The 24,279-nt window shown below is 30.7% G+C and overlaps 1 pseudogene; it reads right to left on the reverse strand.

The window, feature by feature from the left end:
* Positions 1-357: 357 nt before the first annotated feature.
* The window catches only part of LOC142331979 (general transcription and DNA repair factor IIH helicase/translocase subunit XPB-like), a 34,664-nt pseudogene continuing 10,742 nt past the window's right edge, over positions 358-24,279 (reverse strand).

A 24,279-nucleotide genomic window follows, 5' to 3' on the forward strand; every position in this document is an offset into this window, starting at 1 on the left:
TAAAGACTACAATTAACATTAATTAAATTTTCTGTTAACTGAGTGAATAAAAGTTTCAAAAAAATTCTAAATAATCTCATAATTATAAAAATGTAGTAATGTTAACCAATAAAGATTTCCTGCTCAAAAAAATATTTTATTTTTGGTTCCATGAAAATCTGTAAGGAAAATTTTCCTCATATAAGGCAATCATGAACAGTAAAGAAATTTTATCACATAAATAAATTATATTCCACAAAAATATTTACTGAGTGGCAATCAGCAACCCAAGGTAATGAAGCTTTTTTTGTCTCAAGAAGTTCAAAAGTTTTTACAAAACATAGACCATTTTCACTCAAGTGAAAGGTTACTTCTCAGTTAGTTAGGTGAACATTTTTTATCCAATGGTGGATCCATAGCGCATACGATAATCTTAACAACAGCTGCTGCAGCAAGTGCTGCAAATGGTTGCCAAGGTGACTTACGAGTACCATCCTTATAATCAAATATGCCTCTCACAAGAGCAAAACTATCTCTGCAATTACCCTGAATCGACTCTACCACAGAGTCGAATTCTGAATCCCATGCGAGGGCTGAACATTGTTGTGAAAACGCTTGTCGTAAGTGTTCACTGCGACAAATTGCACGACCAGAAGCAATGATACCAGCATGTATTCAAGATCTACCTTCTGACCTGTAACAAAATAAAGTAAAATTTTTTTACTGCAAATATTATAAGTACATGCTTGGATGTAAAAAACAGACAGAAAAGTAAGCAACAAGAAATTATCAAAATGAAAGAATGGGGTGAAACCAGCTCTGGGTATGGGCCCAACCAGGTAAATGATGCCCTGGTAAAGAGAAATAAACAGTCAATGACTAGATATGCAAAAAGCAGCAGTAGTAAAAGTAAAAAAATAGAATTTATTATATTACAATAAATATGCAATTAAACTTAGATTAACTTAGATTCATTGCTAATGTTCTTTGTGCTGAAAATATGTTACTGTAATATTTGTTTATTTTTTTTTTTGTAATTGCCATCCTACGTATTGTAACAGTCAAGCTGAAAAGAGAATTTATTTATTTAAAATTTTTTAAATTCTTGCTACTCAGTTCTGCTGGTGTTGTGACTTCAGTTATACAAATAAGCTAATAAAGAAGCTGTCATTCTGGGTTTAAAGGACCTTCCCTCCTGCCACTCTGCAAAGGGTGGCATAAAATAAACTTTGTAAGCTGACACCTGAGTTTCTGAGAAATGAAAGAACAGTCGGGACATTAGTAGCAGAACGTAGATTTATTATCTAATGTTTACATGGGATAAGTAAGTACTGATGTAGTGTTAACAGACAGTACTCATGAGTTTCTAAATTTCTCTTCTACCACATGGTTCACTTATGGATGATTACAAGGCAAGATAAATACAGGTGACAGTAGTTTAAAACATGGCAGGTAGAAATGTATGGGATATCCCCAATGAGGAAAATAATCTTAATAGATTACCATAATATTTATAAGGTTAAAAATAAGAATTAATAGGCCGGCCAAGCTACAACAGTTTGTTTTATTATAAGTATCAATATAAATTTAATTTCAATGATATATATTAACAGAGGGAAAAAATGCATGAAAAAATTATACATTGATAAAATAAAAGCAAGAATACAAAACTTAAAAATAGGAGAAAAAATAAATTTACCTCATTTTTGCATCTATGTTTGTTGGATGAGCAACTTCAATGATTCCTTCACCCCCAATGCTCATATATAATTTATCAGTGTCTTCAGGAGGCCATCGGAAATCATGTTCAGTTTGTGCTTCACTTAAAGCATATAGTGCTGCAGTTAGATATTTTAACCAAGGTGCTAATCCTCCTTCAGCTTCAGTCTGAAAACTTTAAAATAAACAGAAATCAGTATGTGTCATAAGGCAAATAAAGAAATTCTTGATTTGTGATACAAAGTTGAGCAATGTAGAATAACACTGCTGGCTAGTAGATACTAACAAATATTATTACAAATAATTTTTATCCTGGCTGTTTAAATATCCTAACATTTAAATTTTGTGTTCAGAAAAATGATATTACATGCCATTCACACAATTTCTTCACCAACCTGATTTTAATAACTCAGATAATTTTTTTTTTTAAATAAAGCTATAAAAACTGCTACTAAAACTGGTAGCAGCAAATGGTGGGACTACTTACCACCAATGGTAACTGATGCTCAATGAAACTAAATCAATAACAATACGGTGTTGTGACTTTAATGCTACATTATTAAAAACTACATAAACTTAACTACTTTTAACTGGACTTGAACCATGGTCAAGCAGCAACATAGAACTGTTAGGCAAATCCACATAGATCCTCCTCCTCTGAAATAACAATGCTATTCACCCATCACCATTTCACCTTAAATCAAAGTCCAGCACACACTTGTCCAATCAATGGGATTCAACTCTCCCATATTTAGTACAAAAACTGCCAGGGCAACCTGCACATCATGTGTTGTGTACTCTAGTGCAGCAATTAGTTAGTTGCTGTGAGTTTGGTTAACTGCAGTAGAATAACAGTGAGTTATTCTACTGAACTGTTATTCTATTGTTGTACTGTTATTCTACTGAAGTTAACCAAACAAGAGAATCGGACCTAGCCAGGAACCACAAACTTGTGGTGTGGACTCTGCAGGCACTATGCAGAATGTACCTAACTAAGATTTGAAAGTACAACCTACACTTTGAAAGAGCTGCCCAAAGCATCAACAAACAGCTGAAAGGCAGTGACACTAAATTGATTAGTTACTGAATTATTTTCCAGCACAAAGCTGTTCAGTTAGAAGTGGAAAAAGTAACAGAAAGACAATTCTATTTTAAATATTTTCCTTAATAAAATTTTCAATGTTAAATTTAAAAAAATTGATAATAGGAGATAAACACATATAACTACAAAAAAATTCCATAGAAGCATAACAAGGAAGGAATACTTATCTTTTCATATAGATAAATTTTTTAACACACTAAACCAAAACAAGCACATGAAAAAACTACCAATTGAATTGATGTAGCTACATCATCGTAACAATACGGTGTTGTGACTTTAATGCTATATTATTAAAAACTATATAAATTTAACTACCTTTAACTGGACTTGAACCATTGTCAAGTAGCAACATAGAACTGTTAGGCACATCCACATAGATCCTCCTCCTCTGAAATAACAATGCTATTCACCTATCACCATTTCACCTTAAATCAAAGTCCAGCACACACTTAAAGAAAAAATGTATGCAATGATTCTTAAAATCATTGCATTTTTTAAAAAATTAATTTTTGCCCTAATCTAAAAATTAAGCTGACCAACATTATAAAGATGCTTATTGATTAAAAACAATTTCATTTTTTAATTACAGCTTTCATGGTACAATCTAAAAACAAGCAATGAAAAAATTTATTACCTATAATACATACACAAACAATGGCATATTTTAATCTACAACCATCAAATACATACCTAAAAAGGGCTTTATAACTAAAAAGCATTCTCATCTTGAAAGTGTTTTTGTATCGTTATCTTCAATTAAATACTCAGTTGATTTTATAACTGAAAATTTTACTAAAAGAAGAGTGTTTTTTGATAAAATTTGATGGTATAAATAAAAATATACCTTTAACAATCTTACAATCAGTTGTTTATATTTTGATAGATTTTACATAAAACACGAGATTGTAATAACTGATTCTGATTAATGTGATTACATCATAGTATATAGTCAACTGATAAGAGACATGACATTATTAATGGTATCAACAAATTCTTAAATTAAATAGATTGTAAATAAATGCAATTGAATAGCAAAAATTAATTAAAGGGAAAAATACAATAATGTAAGGAGATATGTTTTTACTGAGCTAACCTGAGCTTTTAGCAACTAAAAGCTCAGGTTAGCTTTTAGTTGAAGACCCAATATGTTGAAGACAAAAATTTGATGGTCGATAATCTTTCTGATCAAATTCATATTGTCCATCACAATGTTCTTTAGCATTTTCACAGTATGTGTAAATTGCTCTAAAACATAAAAATCACAATTTTTATAAAGTTACCATTGATATTTTTATTAAGATAATACAAAATAAGGATCTATATAGCATATGTCAAGAAATGAAAGATACTGGATTTTACTAAGCTGTATTTTTATATTAATAGATCTTGTCAATTCATTAATTTATTCCATAATGAATAAATAGAACAAATTAACTACCACCTATATACCTTTATTGTGGAGGCTAGTATGCAGCTATGTCTACCATCAGTACTATACTGGTCTCACATAAACTTTGAAAGATATGAGTCTGCAAGTGCTCTGCTTGTACTGCAATCCATTTTAGCTGATCTCCATGGGCTTTCTATCATTTGCATACCAACAGTCACTGTTCACTGAACATAATTGGTCAGTAAATTTCAATTTCCTGATGTCCTGCGTTGATTGTAAATATTCACAGTTTCTGGTCTGATATGTTGCTGAATGATTGGTAAGTGTTCTGGTACCCCTGTTTTCTAATAAAGACACTCGTTATTCTCTTTCTATAAATGCTCCCAACATCCATATACACATTTCATTCATCTATTGCAATGCAATGCAATTAAAATTTTATATGTCATTCAAATATTAATTGTTAACCTATCACATCAATGTAAATTAATTAGTTAAAATACATATACAGTAGCATGCAAACACATGCAATTTTTTGTTTATTTCTATTTAGTAGTTACACTGTTTAATCTCCATTTTTTAAGAGGTCATGTAATGTGAAGTTATTGTTCTTTAATAATTTTCATGTTACAAATAGTATTTTGTGAAAGTTTATTTAATTTTTTATTACAAAATCATATTTTTGGTTCTGTGTGTTCTTGAATATATAATAACAAGCAGACATGTGAGAATTTCGCAGAATGCCTCTGTTTAGTTTATGTAACTTTGAGTATGATGTGAGAGATGGATTAAAAATTTGTAAAATAAAAACAAATCACATTAACTGCAGTGTTTATATCACTGTTTATGGCTGGAATAAGAAAAATTAGACTTGAAATTTGACCTTCACCTTCTTCTTCCTACAATTCCAACATGCGATACCTTATTAATGGTTAATATTAACATAAATATTAATGAAAGAATGGATAATAATGATTAACAATATCTACAAGTACTCACTATGAATGGGTACAGCTCCTTAATTAATTTTTATACTATTTTTTTTTTTTTTTTGGGGCGAAAAATGTTTTCACATTATCATCGCTTGGATACTAGAGTTACTGATAATGATAGCTAACCTGTGTTTATCACATTTTTTAAATCAAGTTTATATAAACAAAATATTTCTTGTGTTGTTATTCTGACATTTTAATGGTCATAGGGTTGTTGCCATTACTATTTCTAAGGGCAGAACTCAAAATAATTTTGTTAAGGATTTTAAAGAGGTTCTGGATTATGATAAATTAAGGTCATTTATGTGAACATGACTGCAGTAAAATTCTTGATAATGATGTTGATTTTCAGTTTAATAACTTTTTAGATATTTTATTACGGTATATTAATTAATCAAAATCTGTTTTTTTACTTTATGCCATGGACAACAGTTGGGCTGTGCATTACAATTTCTCAGATGGATTGTATAAGAAATGGCGTAAAAATTCTCACAGCCACAAAATTATACTGAATACATTAGATTTAAAAAAAAAATAGATGTGTGGATTATGGCAGATAAAATTTAATATTTTAAAAATATGAATTACCTACTAAGAATCAGTGAAAGATTATAAACCCCTATACTGGTATGTCTACTATTAAAAATAAAATTTGTAAATGGTAATGTTGATTCTGATGAGAATGAAATTGTGAATATTTTTAATGGATACGGTTCTTGGACCTATTCTATTTATAATATTTATTAATGACCTATTTTTACATAAATGTTATGGTAAAGCTACATGTTTTTCTTTCAGAAATAAACATTTTATATATAACATTTACTACGTAGGATTCTATGCAGTAAGTTATGGGTTTAACTCTACATATATATAAAAAACAAACCTTTCTTAGCTCGAAGAATACGACCCAATCGCTGTGCTTCTTGTCTTCTAGATCCACCATTAGAAGAAATTTGAATTAGAACATTTGCTTCAGGTAAATCAAATGAAGTATCAGCAACTTTACTTACAAATATTGTGTTAACTTTTGGATTGAATTTAAAGTTTTGCAAAATTTGTATTCTTTCAGTCTACATAAAATAAAAGGTAAACACAATTAAAATAATTTCATGTCTCATTATAAATAATACAGACAAGTAAAAATTAATAGGGCTCCAGGAGCTTACCTGGAGAAAGCTTCAGTTCTGTCAAACGGGAGTGATGTGCAATATAAAAATTCAGACGAGAGCATTCTCATATACTCGTCACTCCAACTCCAAAAATGACCTATACATGATGCCCTTGTTAAGCTGAGAACTCACTAGAAGGTTTGGGTATACAACCTCAACACGAAGGTGAATCAGCAAGCGGTGAATATATGTTGGGAACTGAGGAGTCCTTCCTCACTGTAGCACTGCAACCTGACGGAGGTCAATTCTCACCTCAGGAAGTAAGTGAAGTCACAGATCTGACTGCTGAAGCAATGTTTTACTATTATGGTTAGCATGACTGCCTAAAGGAGGCAGTCCCTCCATCATGATCAGATGCTGTAGACTGATAGCCTACACAGCTGAAACTATAATTATCAAAAGCAAAAATAAAGAGCAAACTTGACTGAAATTCAAGTGTAAATATGGAAATGAATCAAAATAAAAGATTTTTTGGTAAGAAACGGGAACTGATAGATGAACCGAAACTTACCAAGTTTAAATACTTAGCTCTGACAAAAACAACAAAGAAAGGTCAAGGTTGTGAGATAGATATACACTGATCTATTGTGGAGTGGAGTTGTCGCAGAGAGCTGGAGCTGGAGTGGAATATATTATATTCATAAGGAAAAAGAGAATATAAAGGATGGAAGTTTCTAAATGAGCATATCATGGTTGTGGATGTAATGGCTGCAGAAAGACTTGTATCTATAATAGCTATATATGATCCATATGAAGATAAAAGGGTTAATAACAAGGATACCTTCTATGACTTTCCAGAAAACTGTTGATGAGGTGAAGGGAGAAGTAATGATATTGGGTAATTTAAAAGCTCTTGTGGGTAATGGAATGGGAAAATGTAATTTGACCAAATGGAGAGCGAGTTAAATGAAAGTGGTTAAAAACTACTGAGATTTTGATTGCTAATGACTTTGCCACCACAAACACTACATTTCTGCATCCATCATTTTACTCAAGTGGCGTCATCTAGGAATGAAAATTTATTATTGATTACATAATTGCAGAAAGGGAGCTTATGCAGAGGTCCAGGTTATGAGAGTGAAGAGAGGCCCAAACATTGATAATGATCACCATCTCTTGGTAATGATCAGCAATTCATAAAGATGTATGAATAATGTAAACCTTTTCATAAAGATAAGAAAACTGAGAGAAAAGCTACATACAAAATAAAAAACTATAAACTGAGGAACCTGGAGGTTCAGCACCTTTTCAGGGAAGGAAATAGATGCAGTCAGGTTTTAAAACTTAAAATCACTGGACACATGGGCAGAATTTTAAATTTGTATATCAATAGCTACGGAAAAGCCTATGAAAGAGCTAAAATGGAAACACCAGAGAAGAGAGCAGTTTAGTGAACTTAAAGCACAGATAAAAAAGAAGAAATTACTGTGGTACAAATAATTAGTTTCAAAGGTGGCAGAAGATATCTACGAAACAAGGCAAACTCTATTGAGTACTAAGAGTATGAGGTATTGATGAAAATGTTATGCAAGCTGTGCAGAGTCTTTATACAAACTGCAGGAATTATGCAAGAGCAAATGCATTATCAGAGGAATTTATTACTATAGCGCAAGTTTGACAGGGGGATATTTATCGCCTTTCCTGTTTGTCAAATTTTTAGATGATGTAATGAAAAGTTTTAGGCAAAGAACAAAGCAATATTTTGTAGAAATTGGAGATTAAAGCCTATTAATGAATCTAAAATTGTGTTTGCTGGCAGGCTTTATTATGCTTTGAACTAAAGTTTTATTTTTCAGAAGGAAATCAAACATGATACAAAGGTGACAATCTATAAATCAAATTTTCTAACAACTCTTACATTTGGTTGTGAGTCACAGATTTTGGCTGAGAAGCACAAAAGCGGATGCAAGTGTAGGAAATGAGGCTTACAAAGGATCCTAGAAAACACAAGAAGGGACAGACTACAGAAATATTTAAAAGGAATGTGCTGAAGGTCAAGAATATGGAATCATAACTTAGGTGTCTGGGACATTTAATAAGAATGGATGAAAATAGATTGCTTAAGCAGGTGTGGGAGGCCAGGACTCGATGGAGATCCATAGGAAGAACAGAAATTCATTGAGAGATAGGCTGCATGCATACAATGGGTTCAGGCAAGAGGTAGAAATTTTAATAACATAAAATAGCTGACAAATGGAAGTGAAGAGCTCTTTCTTCCTTGATACCCACTGGATAAAAGAGAATTCGACTAAGTAAATAAAAATTAACAAAAAATATACTTGTAAACTGTTTTGCTTTCATCTGTCAATTTTTACTAAATTAAGAGTAAATAAATTTTTACTATGCACAAATAAAGAAATCCATGCTTTTAAACAGCGGAATGCTCTAAGATCATATATCATCAGAGAAATTATTTTTTAAAGTTAAATCAACAATTCTTTCTTTAAATTACAATGTAAGCAGTACTTTAAATAGGACACAAGTGTCCTATTCATTCATATAAATTTAAAAACTATTATTGATGTTTTTTCTTCTTTATTGCAGTATCGCTTTTGAATTACTTCCTAATAGAACATTCAGCGATTAAATTTAATCTTGCTTGAAAATTATCCACTAATATTAATTTTTTTATTTGTTTCTTTATTAAATTACCTTAAATTAATTTTAATTATTTCTGTTAATATTTTTTTACGATTTATTCAATTATTAATTCATCATATTTTTAGTGAAATTTAAAGGCACTAATACACACTTCAACACACCTTCTGTGTTTGACGGCAAATTAACAAGGACTCTATTAAATTAAAAAATAATAAAAAAAAAAAAAAAACAGAAAATTTCATTAATACTAAGACATATCTGTAGGTCTGGAAACTAAATATTTTCATTAAGAATAAATGAAAAATAAATTTTTTCTGCAAATATTACCTGTGATGTAGGTCCATAAATGAACGGTTTACCCATCTTTAGAGCATAATGTTTTAATGCAAATACATTATCAGAAAATACAATAGTTTTATCACCTCTGCGTTCATGATAACGAATAAGGAAGTGAGTAGCTCTAAATTTATTTGGGTTCATAACGTACAGCAACTGGAAGTAAAAAAAAAAATTCAGATTATTATAATTTTTATTACTTACTAACAACTACACAGGTGTACTTGACAAGTAACTAGATCCCTTCAACGCTCATTTGTTTGATCTTCAGTGTCTGCAGCTCTAGATCCTGCTTAAAGTTCAGCTTGTGGGTTTTTTGTTGCCTATAAGTTTTCCTATAAAAAACAAAAAGAAAGAAAAATGGTTCATTGAAATCGGTTCAGTAATATTCGCCGAATGAAAAAATTCAATGAACCGACAACGGTCAACAAATTTAAACTTTTTTTAAGAACGCTGATGAAAATAGCTGTATTTTGAGGCCCTATATTTGAAAATATTGGGAAAATATATACACTTTTTTTGTTACAGAGATTGGGGGTTTGACTAAAAACAAAAGACATGTTTTTGGGATGTAACGAATATTGAATAAAAAATATATTTACACCTAAAACACGTTAAATCTAATTAAAGATGTTTTATTAAGGACCAAATGTAATTAAATATATAAAATGTTACAAAAGGGTACCATAGAGTAACAAAATATTTCACTTTTTTACCTGATGTTCAGTAAAATCTTCTCTTTTTAAAAAACAGCAGCAGTCGCCCATCGTAGATGTGTCGTACCAGCATCTCTGGCATTGTGTTTACATCGGCCTGGTGAAATCTGTCTGTTCATCACTTACTGTACCCAAAATTTTCCAGAAAGGGTGCAGAAAAGTAGAATGCATTAGGACATTCGAAATCATAGTATTTCATAGACTTTTATGAGTTCATCTACGAGGGTTTCATAATTTTCATCTTTCTTATTACTCAAAAATCCATCTACTATACTTATAAAATAGTTCTAAGTTGCTAATTCTTTGTAATTTAATTTTTCTTTAAAAAGGGATCACTTAAAAGTTTCCTTTTTTGAGGTTCAATAAAGATGCCTTCTTTTATTTTTGCATCGCTTAACTAGGAAACGAGTTCTTTTAAGTACTTGAACTCATTACCTTCTTTGTTCATAGCTTTTACAAAGTTTTTCATTAGATCAAGCTTAATATGGAGACAAATGCCTTTTTTTGGATTAATTATGGGAGCATAGTTTATATTCGAAGTACCCGATTTAAAAGAAGTTCTATGAGGCCATGAAATGTTCTTGTGTTGCCTGACTATCCCATAGGCATAAAAAAAAACAACAATGATCTGTAAAACCCCCTAGCAAAATACATATCACTTTTAAATCTACACAAATATACTACTGATACTATTCATATGCAACTTTATTTAGTATAGTAGCCAAGTTATCATAGTTTTCTTTCATTGTCACTGAATGAGTAAAAAGAATAGATGATTTTTCATTTATATTATGAAGCAAAACTGTTTTTAAGCCGCATTTAGTTAAATCTATGAAAATATGCCACTTTGAAGGTATATGTTCCATATTAAGCTCATTCATTAAATCAATATCATAAGAGACGCATAGCATACCTTCACTTTATAAAGACTTGGAAATGTTATATTCATTTTTTGATAAAGTGAAACGCTTACATTTTTATCTAACAGGTTCCAGTGTTGAAGAAGTCTGGTACCAAGAAGTTCAGCATTTCGTTTTGACACGCCAAAATTACTTACCAAATCATTTATTTTGAGTTATTAAATGAGGCCCGCTGATGGTTGTAAAAACGCAGGCCGCAACTAGTGATCTTAGGAAGTTTTGAATCACAAGCCGATTAAGAATAAGAATCATCAGGAAACATAACTTCTAAATTTAAAAGTGTAATTGGTACTGGTAATTCCTGGCTGTAAGGAATGGGCCTTAGTGTTGAAGAAAAATTTGGATGCTCAACTTTGCCATTTTGCTTTTTGGAATACCCCACTATTTTAGTAATGCAGAAGTAGTAATCACTTATACGGTCAGAAGGTTCTCTCCGCACCATAGGAACAGCAAATGGCAGAAACATGCATTCACTGCACTAGATTTACGTGACAACTCGTACAGCAAACATGAGGAGCACATTTATCTTCAACTACAATTTGGCACTTAAAATATAAAAAGTAGTTTTTTTTTTATTTCCTGAGATATAGATCTAGTCTTTGACATTAAAGTAAATCTTCCGCAAATATAACAAAACTTATCCGTTGGGTTTTTACAACATCGACGACTAGAACTTACCACTTTATATAAAAATATAACAAAATCATTTAAAGACACTTGACTGTACGCAAGACAGAATTCAAACTAAACTTTAAAGAAACATAACAGAGTCTTTAAAGGCTCATAGAATGCGGTGGGAACTCCCAGTAAAAACAGGTGCAAACAATTCCAGGTAAACAAAAACAGGTTTACAGGTTTATTCCAGATTTAATTCAAAACAGGTTAACAGTTACTCAAAAATGAGACGTCGTATGATATGTCTGTATATAGATATTAGAACACATTATGAGCTGTGGACTACGGCCGTCATCTACACTGGCTTCACCGGGTGACTGTGGACTACCATCATTGTCCCTTTTTTATGTGCACATATTATTTTTTTCATTCACATGCAGTCATTTTTACAAGGTTGGCACTCGCTTAGTCATTTCATAAGGTTTCCTTAGCGCATAGACCGCTACAGTTTTAAAACAAAAGTTTCAAAAGTTCGGGGAATTTGAATTTTGCGCGTAAACCATTGCTGGTACAACTTGCTACCGCTACATGTGGCTAACCTACTCTTTGTGAATCGGTATTCCAACAGCTGTGATGGTGAGAGGCTGCATTGTTGACTTTCCTGCGGTTGTGTAATGTTGTGTTTTACTGCTTCAGTGAAATTCTAAATGGCAGATTTTAAAGAGCAAAGAACCTGCATAAAAGTTTGCTTAGCGCTTAAAAAAACTGGTGCAGAAACCCATTCGTCCATAATTTTCCCCATTTTTTAAAGTACTGTAATCCAGAGTTTTTCCACACTTAAGTTTATCCATTAACTGATGTACAGTCAATTTATCTTCGTTATTTAGTTCAATAACTTTAAATTTTTCATTTAGTGTTAAAGCAGTATTACTACAAGATATTTTGGTGAATTTTAAAACAAAAACAAATCATAAAATTATGATAAACTGATATGTATACACAATAAGATACAGACGCAATACACAAGAATACAATAAACCACAAACACATTAATTGTTACATAGTAAAAATTTAACATGAGCGTTGGGTAACTTGACATACATGAATAGTTTACAACCAAGTAAACCCGACTGCAGTACTGACAGAAAAGAAGCATAGAAAAATTGTCATACAGTAAGTAAACAGTGACATTATTTTTGTAGAATGTGTATGGTGTCACTATAGCTGTTCTCTGCTCACGTGTTCAATCGCCAATTCACATACATCTGTCACAGCTTCCTTATAGGTTACTATCATTTTTAATCACCTTCTAAAAATTCTGATAAATAATTAATTTTCCTTTCTTAATATCCATAGTTTTACAATATACTTTCCTTGTTACACAGGGTGCCTAACTTTTAGTTTCCACATTGTGGAGGTTCTAAATTATACAGGATGATTTACATTGATTTTTCCACTTTTTAAATGGGAACAATATTATTTTCCAAAATGGGAAGGTTTCAGTCTTGTTCAAGGTCTGTTTAGAAGAGGTTTCACTGTATATATAAAATTTAGAAAATTGAAACGCAATAAACCACTTAAATCTCAAAAAAAATCCCCTTCAGTTAAATTTTTTATAGCTCATTTCTAATTACACATTATCATATTATCAAATATTTTTTATGTACTTGATTCAAATTATTTTATTTTATTTTACCGTTTCATGGTGGCCGAGAGTACAAAAACTTACGTCACTGTATAACATGAAAAATAATACTTCATTGATTATTAGTTTTATTTGTTTTAGGATGCTCCATATCCGAGAAGTGTTAAAGAGACTGCATTCCAAAATGCAAAATTCGTCACCAACTGAGCCAGTACCATTGATGTCAGGAGGTACAACTTCAACCTCCACAACTGAAAAAGGAGATTGGATAGAGAGAAATACAATTCGCCATCACGATTTGGGGACATCTAAGGACACATTCTTATTCCATTCCTAAGTTGTAAAATGAAGCAGGCTGTTAATACTCCTTTTTTGACATAAGTATCATTATTGAAATGTTCATCAGAAATAAACATTTTCAGATGCAGAAACACATGAAAATTATTCTAACAGCTAAATGTAGGTTGAATTACGTTCCATTTCTTTTAAGAAAAAGAACATTTGAAGGCATCCCATTCAGATAAGATTTGAAGAATAGAATTTGAAAAGCAGTATTAAGCTTAGGATTTTAAAGAAGCAATACAACTTTACAAGAAAGCACTAACACTTTTCAATATGGATCACGTGTCACAGTGTTAATCTCACAATAGGAAGCTACGTTTATATTTGTACCTTGAAGCACAAATTCAACTAGAAATCTTTTCTGTCCCAAAAACTGTGCAAATGAAGTTATAGGCTGAAATAGCCTGAACATTTTGTTTTCCTATTATGAGAATGCAGGTCATACAGGACATTAAAGCAGCAGCTATAAGTACTCATAGATCTTTGCAAAGACTAAGCTGGAAAAAGAACATTTTACTAAGATCAGCCCATACTGCATAAGGAGAATGCTGAAGTATTATCTGTATTGAATGCAGGTTTTCTATCGGCTAACTAATGCTGATTATCCTAAAAGGTTCACAAATGTCAATGCTTCAAGAACTTCATTAGAGGCAGCATTGGCATTTTCGATCAAGTGTTTTTCAAAGACAAAGTTTGGTTTCAGCTTGATGGGTCAGAACTACCAGAATTGGAGTACTGAAAACCCACACATTTTCTTTGAATCTCACCTACACCCACAAAAAAAAGGCATTATGGTGTGCAGTTTCAAGGCAAGGAATAATAGTACCCTTGTTTTGTGCAAAACTATGGATGCTGCCGTTAGCAAGAAATTATCCAAGCTCATAACCTTACTGCAAGAGGATAAGCATGACTACTGCTTGTTGCAACAGGACAGTGCCATTTGCCATATAACTCGCTCTACTATGGAGACGCACAGCTTTTTTTTGGTGGAAGAATCATTTCTAAATAATTGTGGCCACCGAGATTTCCTGATCTGACTAGTTCAGACTTCTTTCTATGGGGTTACTTAAGAGAAATTGTTTACAGCAGCAATCCACACACCCTGCAAAAAATTGAAGACAAACAGTAAATAGACAGGGTACTGCTAACAAGAGTAGCCAACATAGTCAAACATGTTGATAACTGTTTAAAAGTGGATGGATATCATTTTCAACACCTGTAAATTATTATGTTAAGTGTTTACAAATAAACTATTACTTAAAAATTAAAGTAACTGACAGTGCCTCTTTTAATTTGAACCCCTTCATTTCAAAATATAATGGTGCTACAATGTTAGATCACATCCTGTCTCCAAAGACAACTTCTTCAAGAAACCACCGTCTTGTGTCCTCTAGCCACATGAGAAAGATCAAAACATTGCCAGCTCACTTTATTTTCCCTCAAAAGATGCCTTCAGCATTCAGTGATTAACACTGGTTGACAGTTCGAATAACCTAGATGTATTGGGACAATCTCACAGAGAAATTATGTAAACTTTTATGAAAAGAAGTAAAGAGCTGTAAGAATCACAATTATTATTACTTGCAAAGTCCACTACATGCATCAAATCATTAATGACCACAAACAGCCACCAGCAAGTTATCATGCACTTTATCAAACTACAATTCACCTCCTATCCTCCTCACGAACGGCATTTTCACTGAACATCTAGATCTATACGTATCGTAATCTTTGGATTCAAAACACGGTATAAATAAAGCTGTTTTTCACAGTTGGCACACTGTTCCAACACTTTTAAATACAGAATGCATACATAAGCACACACATATACATACCAACAAATACTTTCTCACGTATGGCATCTTTAGCTTTCTAATAGTGGAAAATCAGTACAAACATTAGCCACAGTGCTGCAATGGAACAATTCAATCAACACTTTTTTAAAATATACTTTGTATATTGTTTAGTTATTTACAAGTAATATTTAGTTGTAGAATGGATAAATAATCAAATAAAAGTGAAGTTTCTGTACAGAAAGAATTATCATAAAGTATTTTAAAATTAAGAAAGAAAAATACTCACCAATTTTTTACTTGTTCTGCAAACAAGATATTCACGATAGAATTCTGGTGTCATTGGACACCAAACTTCAGCACACTGAACACGTGCAATATAACCTCTCTTTTGTAATTCTAACCAATTAGCTTCATATAATTTTGGACCGATCAGGAAATTAAGATCTACAATTTTGTCATCTTCTCGTAACAAAGTTGCAGTTAAACCCAATTTACAATGCGACTGAACTATGGTTAATACACGTCGAAACATTTTAGCAGGAATAGTATGTACCTCTGTAAAAAGAAAATATTTTTGCTATTAGCATTTTCTTTCAATATTAAAACAAAAATCAGTTAATGTCTAAAATAAGTTAAACAGATTGAAACTACTTAACATCTACATGGATTCTGTAAAGAATACATGATAAACCTGATTACTAATAATACATTCTTTAAGGTTAAGAAACTCAAAATCCCTGACATTACCTTTTGATAATTTATTATTTATAAAGTGTAATAAGAATTATGTATCATTTATTTTCAGCACTTATATTTGTTTAAGCATTTTTAGTTTAACATTTTTATAGTTAGGCAAATTCTAACTAATTTTATATCAAAGTTCCTGAATATACAGTACTATCTTATACATAAGTCTGATAAAAAAGGAAACTGGGTGAGATTGTTAGAACATGGTGAAAAACAATAGCAGTCCTGCTCATACAATAAACTTTTTTATCCAGTATCTTTTTCCTCATTTATTAACCGCAAAAATGTTTAAATAAAGACAAACTAATTAATCCTACTGAAAATCAAACTAAGAATCTCTACTATATCCAAAATTATTTCTTATCATAGTCTAAAAATCAAAGTTGTGGCCCAAAACCTCCTTGCTTGTAAATACCAGAATCTAGCTCTTATCAAGTTGTATCCAGGCAAGTTTTTATTTCTTCTCCTCTAACAAATTACTTAATTTTTATTAATATGTAATAAAAAACTTTTAATTTCAAATACAATTATATATTTTCCTTCCTAATGCAGTAATCTAAATCAGTAGGAATTATACACTACCATTTCACTCTGTGTCTTTCATTCACATTTCTCCTATCCCATCCACAGTTTAGTTAATCTTGCTTTTATATTTTTGTCAAACTGTCCAATTTATAATTTTTTTTTAATCTAAATTTCCCAACACAGCATTCTCAAATGGAAGGGACAACTACCTCTTTCCTTAAGGAAATTATCATAGTAGTTAGTAAATTAAGTACAAGAATCTTCTGAACTTAAATTAATATTTTTAAGTAAGTATAACCTACTTCTAGAATCTAGAAAAAAAAATTTATGGTTTAAGAGAACAATCAGTTCAGTGAATAAATATTTCTAAGTCATTAAAACTAATTAAATGAGTCAATAATTAGTATTTTTTGACGGGAATTTTTAAAAGATTCTTTTTTTAATAAAAGAAATCATAAGGACAAGAATACAAATTCTTAAAAACTTAGAATTAATATGCAATACTATTATCAAAGTATAACTTTTACTAATGCTACCATCACCACATACTAAGTATAATATTTTAATAATTAAATATGAGCAACCTGATTTTATGATGTAGGAATTTATCAATTATATAGAATTTTTTATCAATCAAAAATATATTTAATGATCTTTGATTTCTATAGTGTTTTACTATACAAAATTCTAGAGAGTTTTGTTTTAATTACACCTTAGCATGTGATATTGTGTTTGGAAATAATTTTAAACTTTTAATATGGATATTGATCTTGGTTGCTTGTATTTTTCATCAAATATAACTTCATTTTATAAATATACCTTCATTCTTTCTTAAGGTGAATGAATTTAAATAGATAACAATTTTATGTACAAGAGGGATTCAAATAAAAACAGGGATTTTCATGCTTTGCTCTTATAATGAATGCAAGGTAAACACGAGTCATAGAACAAACACTTGTATATAAGAACTTGACATCAATAGTGTTGACTACTCTTTTTCTTCTCTTCATAAGTTTTAATCATTATATCTGAACGAATAATAGTAATGTACAGAAATGTACTAAATTTTGTAGGAATCATTTTGTAATGTAGGAATCATTACATATGATTCATATAACACTAAAACATAAGTTTGAGAAGAAAGTCCGGAATATAGGAATGATGTTAGTCATTTTGTGATCATCAGGAAAGAAGTGAAAATGAATTACAAGCTCACCGCCCAAGAATCAAAGACAATAAAAAACAGACTGAACAGAAAACCTTATTTGAGAAAATCAGCAAGGGAAATCTCTGAAAAACTTACATGGTGGTAGTGATAGTGATAGTGAATAGTAACAGACCTCAAATTTAGCAAAGTGATTGAAGGTGAATTTGCACCTGCCCATTTGCAGCCTGAATCCAAAGAAAACAAGATTGGTTGTAATCACACAACTCTGCAGCAACATGAAAAGGTGAAAGATTTAAGTTTTCAAAAGAATAAGTCAAATGAAACATAGGTGCACTATCTCAAGCTAGTGAAAATGAGTAAGTATGCAGTCCTAATATGCAAGCTCACCTCTACCATGGAAATAACAAATTTTCAAATGAAAAAATAATAACATTTTCTTTTAGGTATTGCAGGAAATAATTTATCTTGACTTTCTTAAAAAAGGAACTACAACTGCACAGTACTATTCTGCAATTTGAAAAAACAAAAAGAAGCCTGAAAATCATCTGTTTTCTGTGTCTCCTCCAGAACAATCTTCATCCTCAGATTACCACTTGATAACTATGGAAACTACAACAGCTCAAGTAGAATGTTCAGACCTCCCTTCCAACTTAGATTTACTGTTGTCGGGCTATCATCAATTTAACCATTAAAGAACATTTTGGGGTACATAAGATTTGAATAAAAAAATATTGACAATATATATGAACAGGTCAATATGTCTACTAAATGACTTTTCTTCTGACATCAAGAAGCTTAAAGAGTACTGGAACAAATGAATTATAATGATGGAAAATTACATTAAGATATAAGTGGGTATAAAATTTACCTACAAAATTCTTACTTTTTAATCTCCTTGCTATATATAAACTTTGGAACTATTGCTAGACCTAATGATATAAATCTTGCTTATATAAGTCCAAGAAGAATACAGATCTAATAACTTTTACAATTTAAAGAATGTTTTCCTATTATAGCATAAGGAAGTAATAGACCTTTTAAGATAAATTAATATTTACTTCATAACACAATAAAACCATGATAAACTGACATACTTAATTTTTTTTGTCGTTCAATCTCTTAATTTTCTTAAAGCATATATGCAGATGATATTTTACAAGTCATTTCCACGATAAATATTAATTTGCTAGTGACAACTCTTAAAAAAATTATGTATAACATTTTCATTTAGAGTACTGTTGATCTGTGTTATGTGAATTTATTCTGAAAATTCAATTAAACATGTCTTTTCCTTATTAAATATTAATTCACCTCTAATCAGACAGATGTGGGCTAAGTAAAATTATCTTGCACTACAATGAATGGGTAAAACCTTTTATATAACAGATGTATACATAATAGTACTGCCTGGTATTAAATAAATCCCCCCTTTATCTATATAAATCAAATTAAGTAGAAAATTGAACTAAGTGGATTGTATAATTCCACTTTAACAAAGCTAAAATCTGTAACCAGATTTTATTTTTAATCTTAATTTCAACACAATGTTTCCTGTTACTTAAATAACAATTAAATAACTTACATGTATTATCTGCAATTTAATCGCTCTTAATTTCTATCTTAACATTAGAATGCAAAAGTAAACAGTTTATTAATATCAAAATATACAGAAAATATTCTTTTTCCAGTGTACACACATTAAAAATTTTTTCTGTAAACAAGACCAATACAGTCTTCAGATTTTCCATTCTTCAAAAATTTGAAACCATTCTACTCCTTTGATAGGATTTTTCAACTCATTACACTTATTTAAGATACATTAAGACAACAAATATATTATTTTCAAAAATTATAGAATGTAATGAGAGAATACAGAAAGGTTTGCAATTACTGATTTCAGATTTTACTTTTAATTGGCTTTTAATTTTTTTTTAATTTGGCTTAATTTTTTATAATTCATTTTACTGTAATATTTAGTATTAAGAATTTGTAATCGCACAATTAGTAATTCAAAATCATATTTTCTACTACATTAGGAATTGATTTATTTATTAATAATAAAAAAATACGATAACACCACATGACTTCCTTGTACACCTGTTTAATTGCATATACACATTTTTTTTTAAATGAAAAGACATAAAATTTTATTTCATTAATAACTTCTAATATTTTTCATATTTTTTTTTTTTTTTTTATTGCTACTGTTGAATTATTATTTATTGTAAAAACATTTCTACAATCAGAGGTTAATAAATCAATATATTTAAATTAAAAAGAAAGTAAAAAAAGAAGATGACATCAGATTGAACCGATGTGCCGTCCCTTGTAAAATCCAAATATTTCATTATTTAAGATTTCATTTGGCTACAACTCTAGAACCAATGAAAATAAGTACCATTTATGACATATCATTGAAAAGTTCTCAATGAAAGCGTATTACTGTACTTAAGAAATAATCCAAAATTCAGTTTTTTTGGATTTTGGGCTTTTTTGGACTCTTCTGGTCCAGTCGATTGCAATCAAAAGGGGAAGTGAACAACTAAATAAGTAACATCCTAAATCCAAAATTTCAACATCCTATGATTAATCATTTTTGAGTTATGTGAGATACATACGAACAAATGTCATGTTGAAACTAGTCAAAATGGATTTAGGGATGGTCAATATGGATATTTCTGTTGAAATCTTAAAACCAAATTTTTTTGCAATCACAACATTCCTTTACTTCATACAAGGAAGTAATAAAAAAGTTACTAAAGCCAAATTCAAATCAGAATTTGAATTAAGTTTCTTTAGTAAAAAAAAAATTAATTCTGTATACTGATGTGTGTTAAGAAAACACAGTAAAAGTAATTTTAAAAATTAAAGTTTGAAAAATCAAAGTAGTTATGATGTTGGAAAGGTTAGGTGCAAAGATTAAGCTCAATGATTTTGAAAGGAATAGTACTACTCATTTGGTGTTGAAAAAACAATCAACATTTGAACAATTATTAAACAATAAGTTAAATCTACAGCCATCAGACTACAAGTCAGGGGTACCTTTTACTACTAGTACAGTTTACACATACATTTTCATAAAAGATAATTTAAAAAAAAAAATATTCAGCTAATTCATCCTTCTTAATAAGTAGTACCATTCACACTAATAATTGCATGCATGCCTATTACTAATTGCAAGACAATTAGCCTATTAGCCTATCTAAAATGATGTCTCTCTGTTTTTTTACAACTTCATTATTCCAAACCAGGTAGTATGCTTATGTAACTCCCTTATTATATTTACTATAATTCTCTGATACAAACGTTTTTTTTGACTTCTTTTGACATTCAAAAATCTATTTCTACTAACTGCTAGATGATACTGGAATGTTTTGGAATTAACTGAACTACATAAAAGTATAAAAATACAGATAGAAGAGTAAAATATATCATTCAACAACTAGTTTTATGAATTTTGTTAAAGATTAATAAATTTTTTAAATATTACAACCTTCTACTCAGTAACAAGATTAAAAAAAAAATAACAAATTGTATAATGATGAATATTTCAAACAGTAACTTCTTTTACTATTATTTTCAATAAATCTCACATGTAGTCTGTCCAGAAGTGTTATCACAAGAAAATATGAAACATACAAAAAACACCCAGACAAAAAATCAAATTGGGTAATTTTTTAAAAGTTAAAATTGCCTCTATAAAAAGCAATTCAACAGTTTTATGCAACGCAGTAGAGAAAAATTTTTACTATACTGAAGACACCAAGGTAATGATAGGATTATAAGGATGAGTTCACTGTCAGATTATATGAGATAATGTTCAAATTGCTATATGGCTGTACTATTTTATTACAAGATGTTTCTTGCATCAAAATCATTACTAACTAAAATAGACTGTTTTAAAATTTACCATTAAAGTAGGTAAATTTCATGAAAAGTAGGTAGGTTTTGCATCAAAATCATGGCTATCTGAAACGGATTATTTTAATTTCACCAAAAAAAAAAAGGAATGATGCGAACTCATATTTTCAATGAAATTTGTGAAAATGTGGATTGATTCTACGAAAATCCAGTTACCCAAAAGAAGTAAAGCAGCTTTCAAAGGGTAAAGTCTTGAAAAGAGTTTTTCAGTTAAGAGCAAGACTTTTCAAGTACCTGAAAAATGAACAATCTAGTTACTCTGCACTACTGTCAAATTCTCTCTTTTTTGAACTGGCCTTCCTTTATATTTTTGAACACTTTAAACACTGAATAGTATGGTCTGTAAAACTGAGATGTTAAGTTAATACTGGCCATGATAAAACGAACAGATTTATAAAAAAATTTATTTCTGAATGATATCACTTGACAAAAGGGAGTTTGATTCATTCTAGCGTATTTCAGAACTAAATAAAATTTATCAAAATATGATTCAGAAAATTCTGACTTCATTTTTTTTACAAGCATGCAATCAAGTGTGAACAGTTTTTGGAATATACATAGTTTTAAACCCAAAACAATTTTCAACTGTCAAGATCACATTTATCAAACTATTTTTTTTTAACTCAAAAACTGAAATACTGAAGCATTTTTTATTTTTCTAATTGAAATTGTCTATTTTCTTAAACATATAATAATAGTACTTTAATATGTATTAATAATAAAAAAATCTGTAATTTATAAATACAATAAAAATAAATCAGTTTTTTTTATACATTCTTACATACAAATTAAATGTACAACTTTAGTAAGGTGTTTTGATTTTAATTTGTAAATCCTAAAAACCCCACTTCAATTCTTTATCATGATCTCCCCAGAAGGTAGTAAGCACTGCTGTATAGCAACCAGATGTCTAATGTAACCAATTTTCATTAGACCCAAAAAATGGTCATACAAGAAGTGACCAAAGGTATCTGACCTTGTCTCATAAAAACAAAAATACTTAAATATATTTAGTTCGATGACTTGTACCCTTCAAATTAGGTCCCTTCTGATATAGCACACTTAGCCCAGTAATGTTTACATTGTTGTCAACATTTTTCCAAGTAATTTTTAGTGAACTCCATAAGATGATTTGTCATATTTCTTTTGATCTCTTCTCTGTTTTCAAATATTTTTCTTTAAGTGGAATTCTAAACTTAGGAAACAGCCAAAAATTGAGGGGAGCTGTGTCTGGTGAGGAAGGAGCCTGAAGTTGTTCAATCCCTTGTTTTGCCAAGAATCTCTAAATAAAATGTGATGCATGGGCTGGAGAATTTTCATGAAGAATTGTCCAATCACCATTTTCCCAAAACTGTGATCTCTTGCATCAAACAGCAACTCTTAACTGACAAAGAACAAATATGTAGTACTCTTCATTGACACTTTGTCCTTGAAGAGCATACTTGTGATGAAGCATGCCTTGATAATCAAAAGAAAATCTAAGCATGACCTTTATATTGATTCGTGATTGCCTGGCTTTCTTTTGTCACAGAGAACATGAAACTTTCCAATGAGATGACTGCGACCCTGAAACTTTGTTTCAGGGTCATTACCCTAGACCTATGCTTGTAATACATTTATCCTGTCTTGTACAACTTGCAGTTTTCCTTTTGTTCATAAGCGAGAAGTTTAGGGACAAATTTTGCTGCTACATGTCACATCTAAGATCTTCCATTAACATCAATTGCACTGAGCCACATGAAATTTCTACTTCATCTTCAAGCTATCTAATTGTATTTCAACATTCATTCATCACCATCTAATGAACTTTCTCGATTTTATCGGTTTTCTGATGAAAGATCAGCCAGAACATTTGACTTTCAACAGATGTTCGCCCATCTTGGAAATGCTGATACTACTCTTTAATTTGTTTAAAACCCATACCTGATCACCCAAAGCTGTTTGAATCTTCCTTATTGTCTCTACTTGCATATCATCAAGTTTCTGACAAAATTCAATGCAGATTCTCTGCTCAATCCGTTCAGTCATTTTGAACTGCAAAGGAAACACAAGCACTATCATACATTTTACTTCCACAGTTGTTATGCAATGAATGACTGTAATGGGCAGTAAAACAACCAATCATATGCAAATAAGTCAAGGTCAAATTCCACAATGGTCCACCTCCTGCGCTAAACTGGTTACCACAATAAAAAATAAGGTTGGATACTTTTTTTTTCTCTAATCCCCTGGGCCAGACCGACTTGATGGTATTACGCCACCCAGGGGAGTGTCTGTTACTCTAATAGGCCCTCTCCGCCTACTGGCTATATACCGGCATGGCAGGTCAGGCCTACCGGTGGCTCTTTTGAGATTTTTTATTCTCTATTATGTCCTCTATGGAACCACATCATACCTACAAGTCGTGATGTGACCTCCGGATTTTTTATAATACTCTCTTGTCCCTACAGCACACCCCAAGGAGTCCTCAGCAGATCATTGAAACCAGCACAACTAAGCATGCTGGCTCTCACCGCTGAGGCTGTCCACCCAACCTAATATACTAGAAACCCATACTTCTTTCATCTTCATTCTTCTGTTTTAGTACTGTCTT

Source organism: Lycorma delicatula, chromosome 11 (genome assembly GCF_047948215.1).
Source record: "Lycorma delicatula isolate Av1 chromosome 11, ASM4794821v1, whole genome shotgun sequence".
Taxonomy (NCBI): Eukaryota; Metazoa; Arthropoda; class Insecta; order Hemiptera; family Fulgoridae; genus Lycorma; species Lycorma delicatula.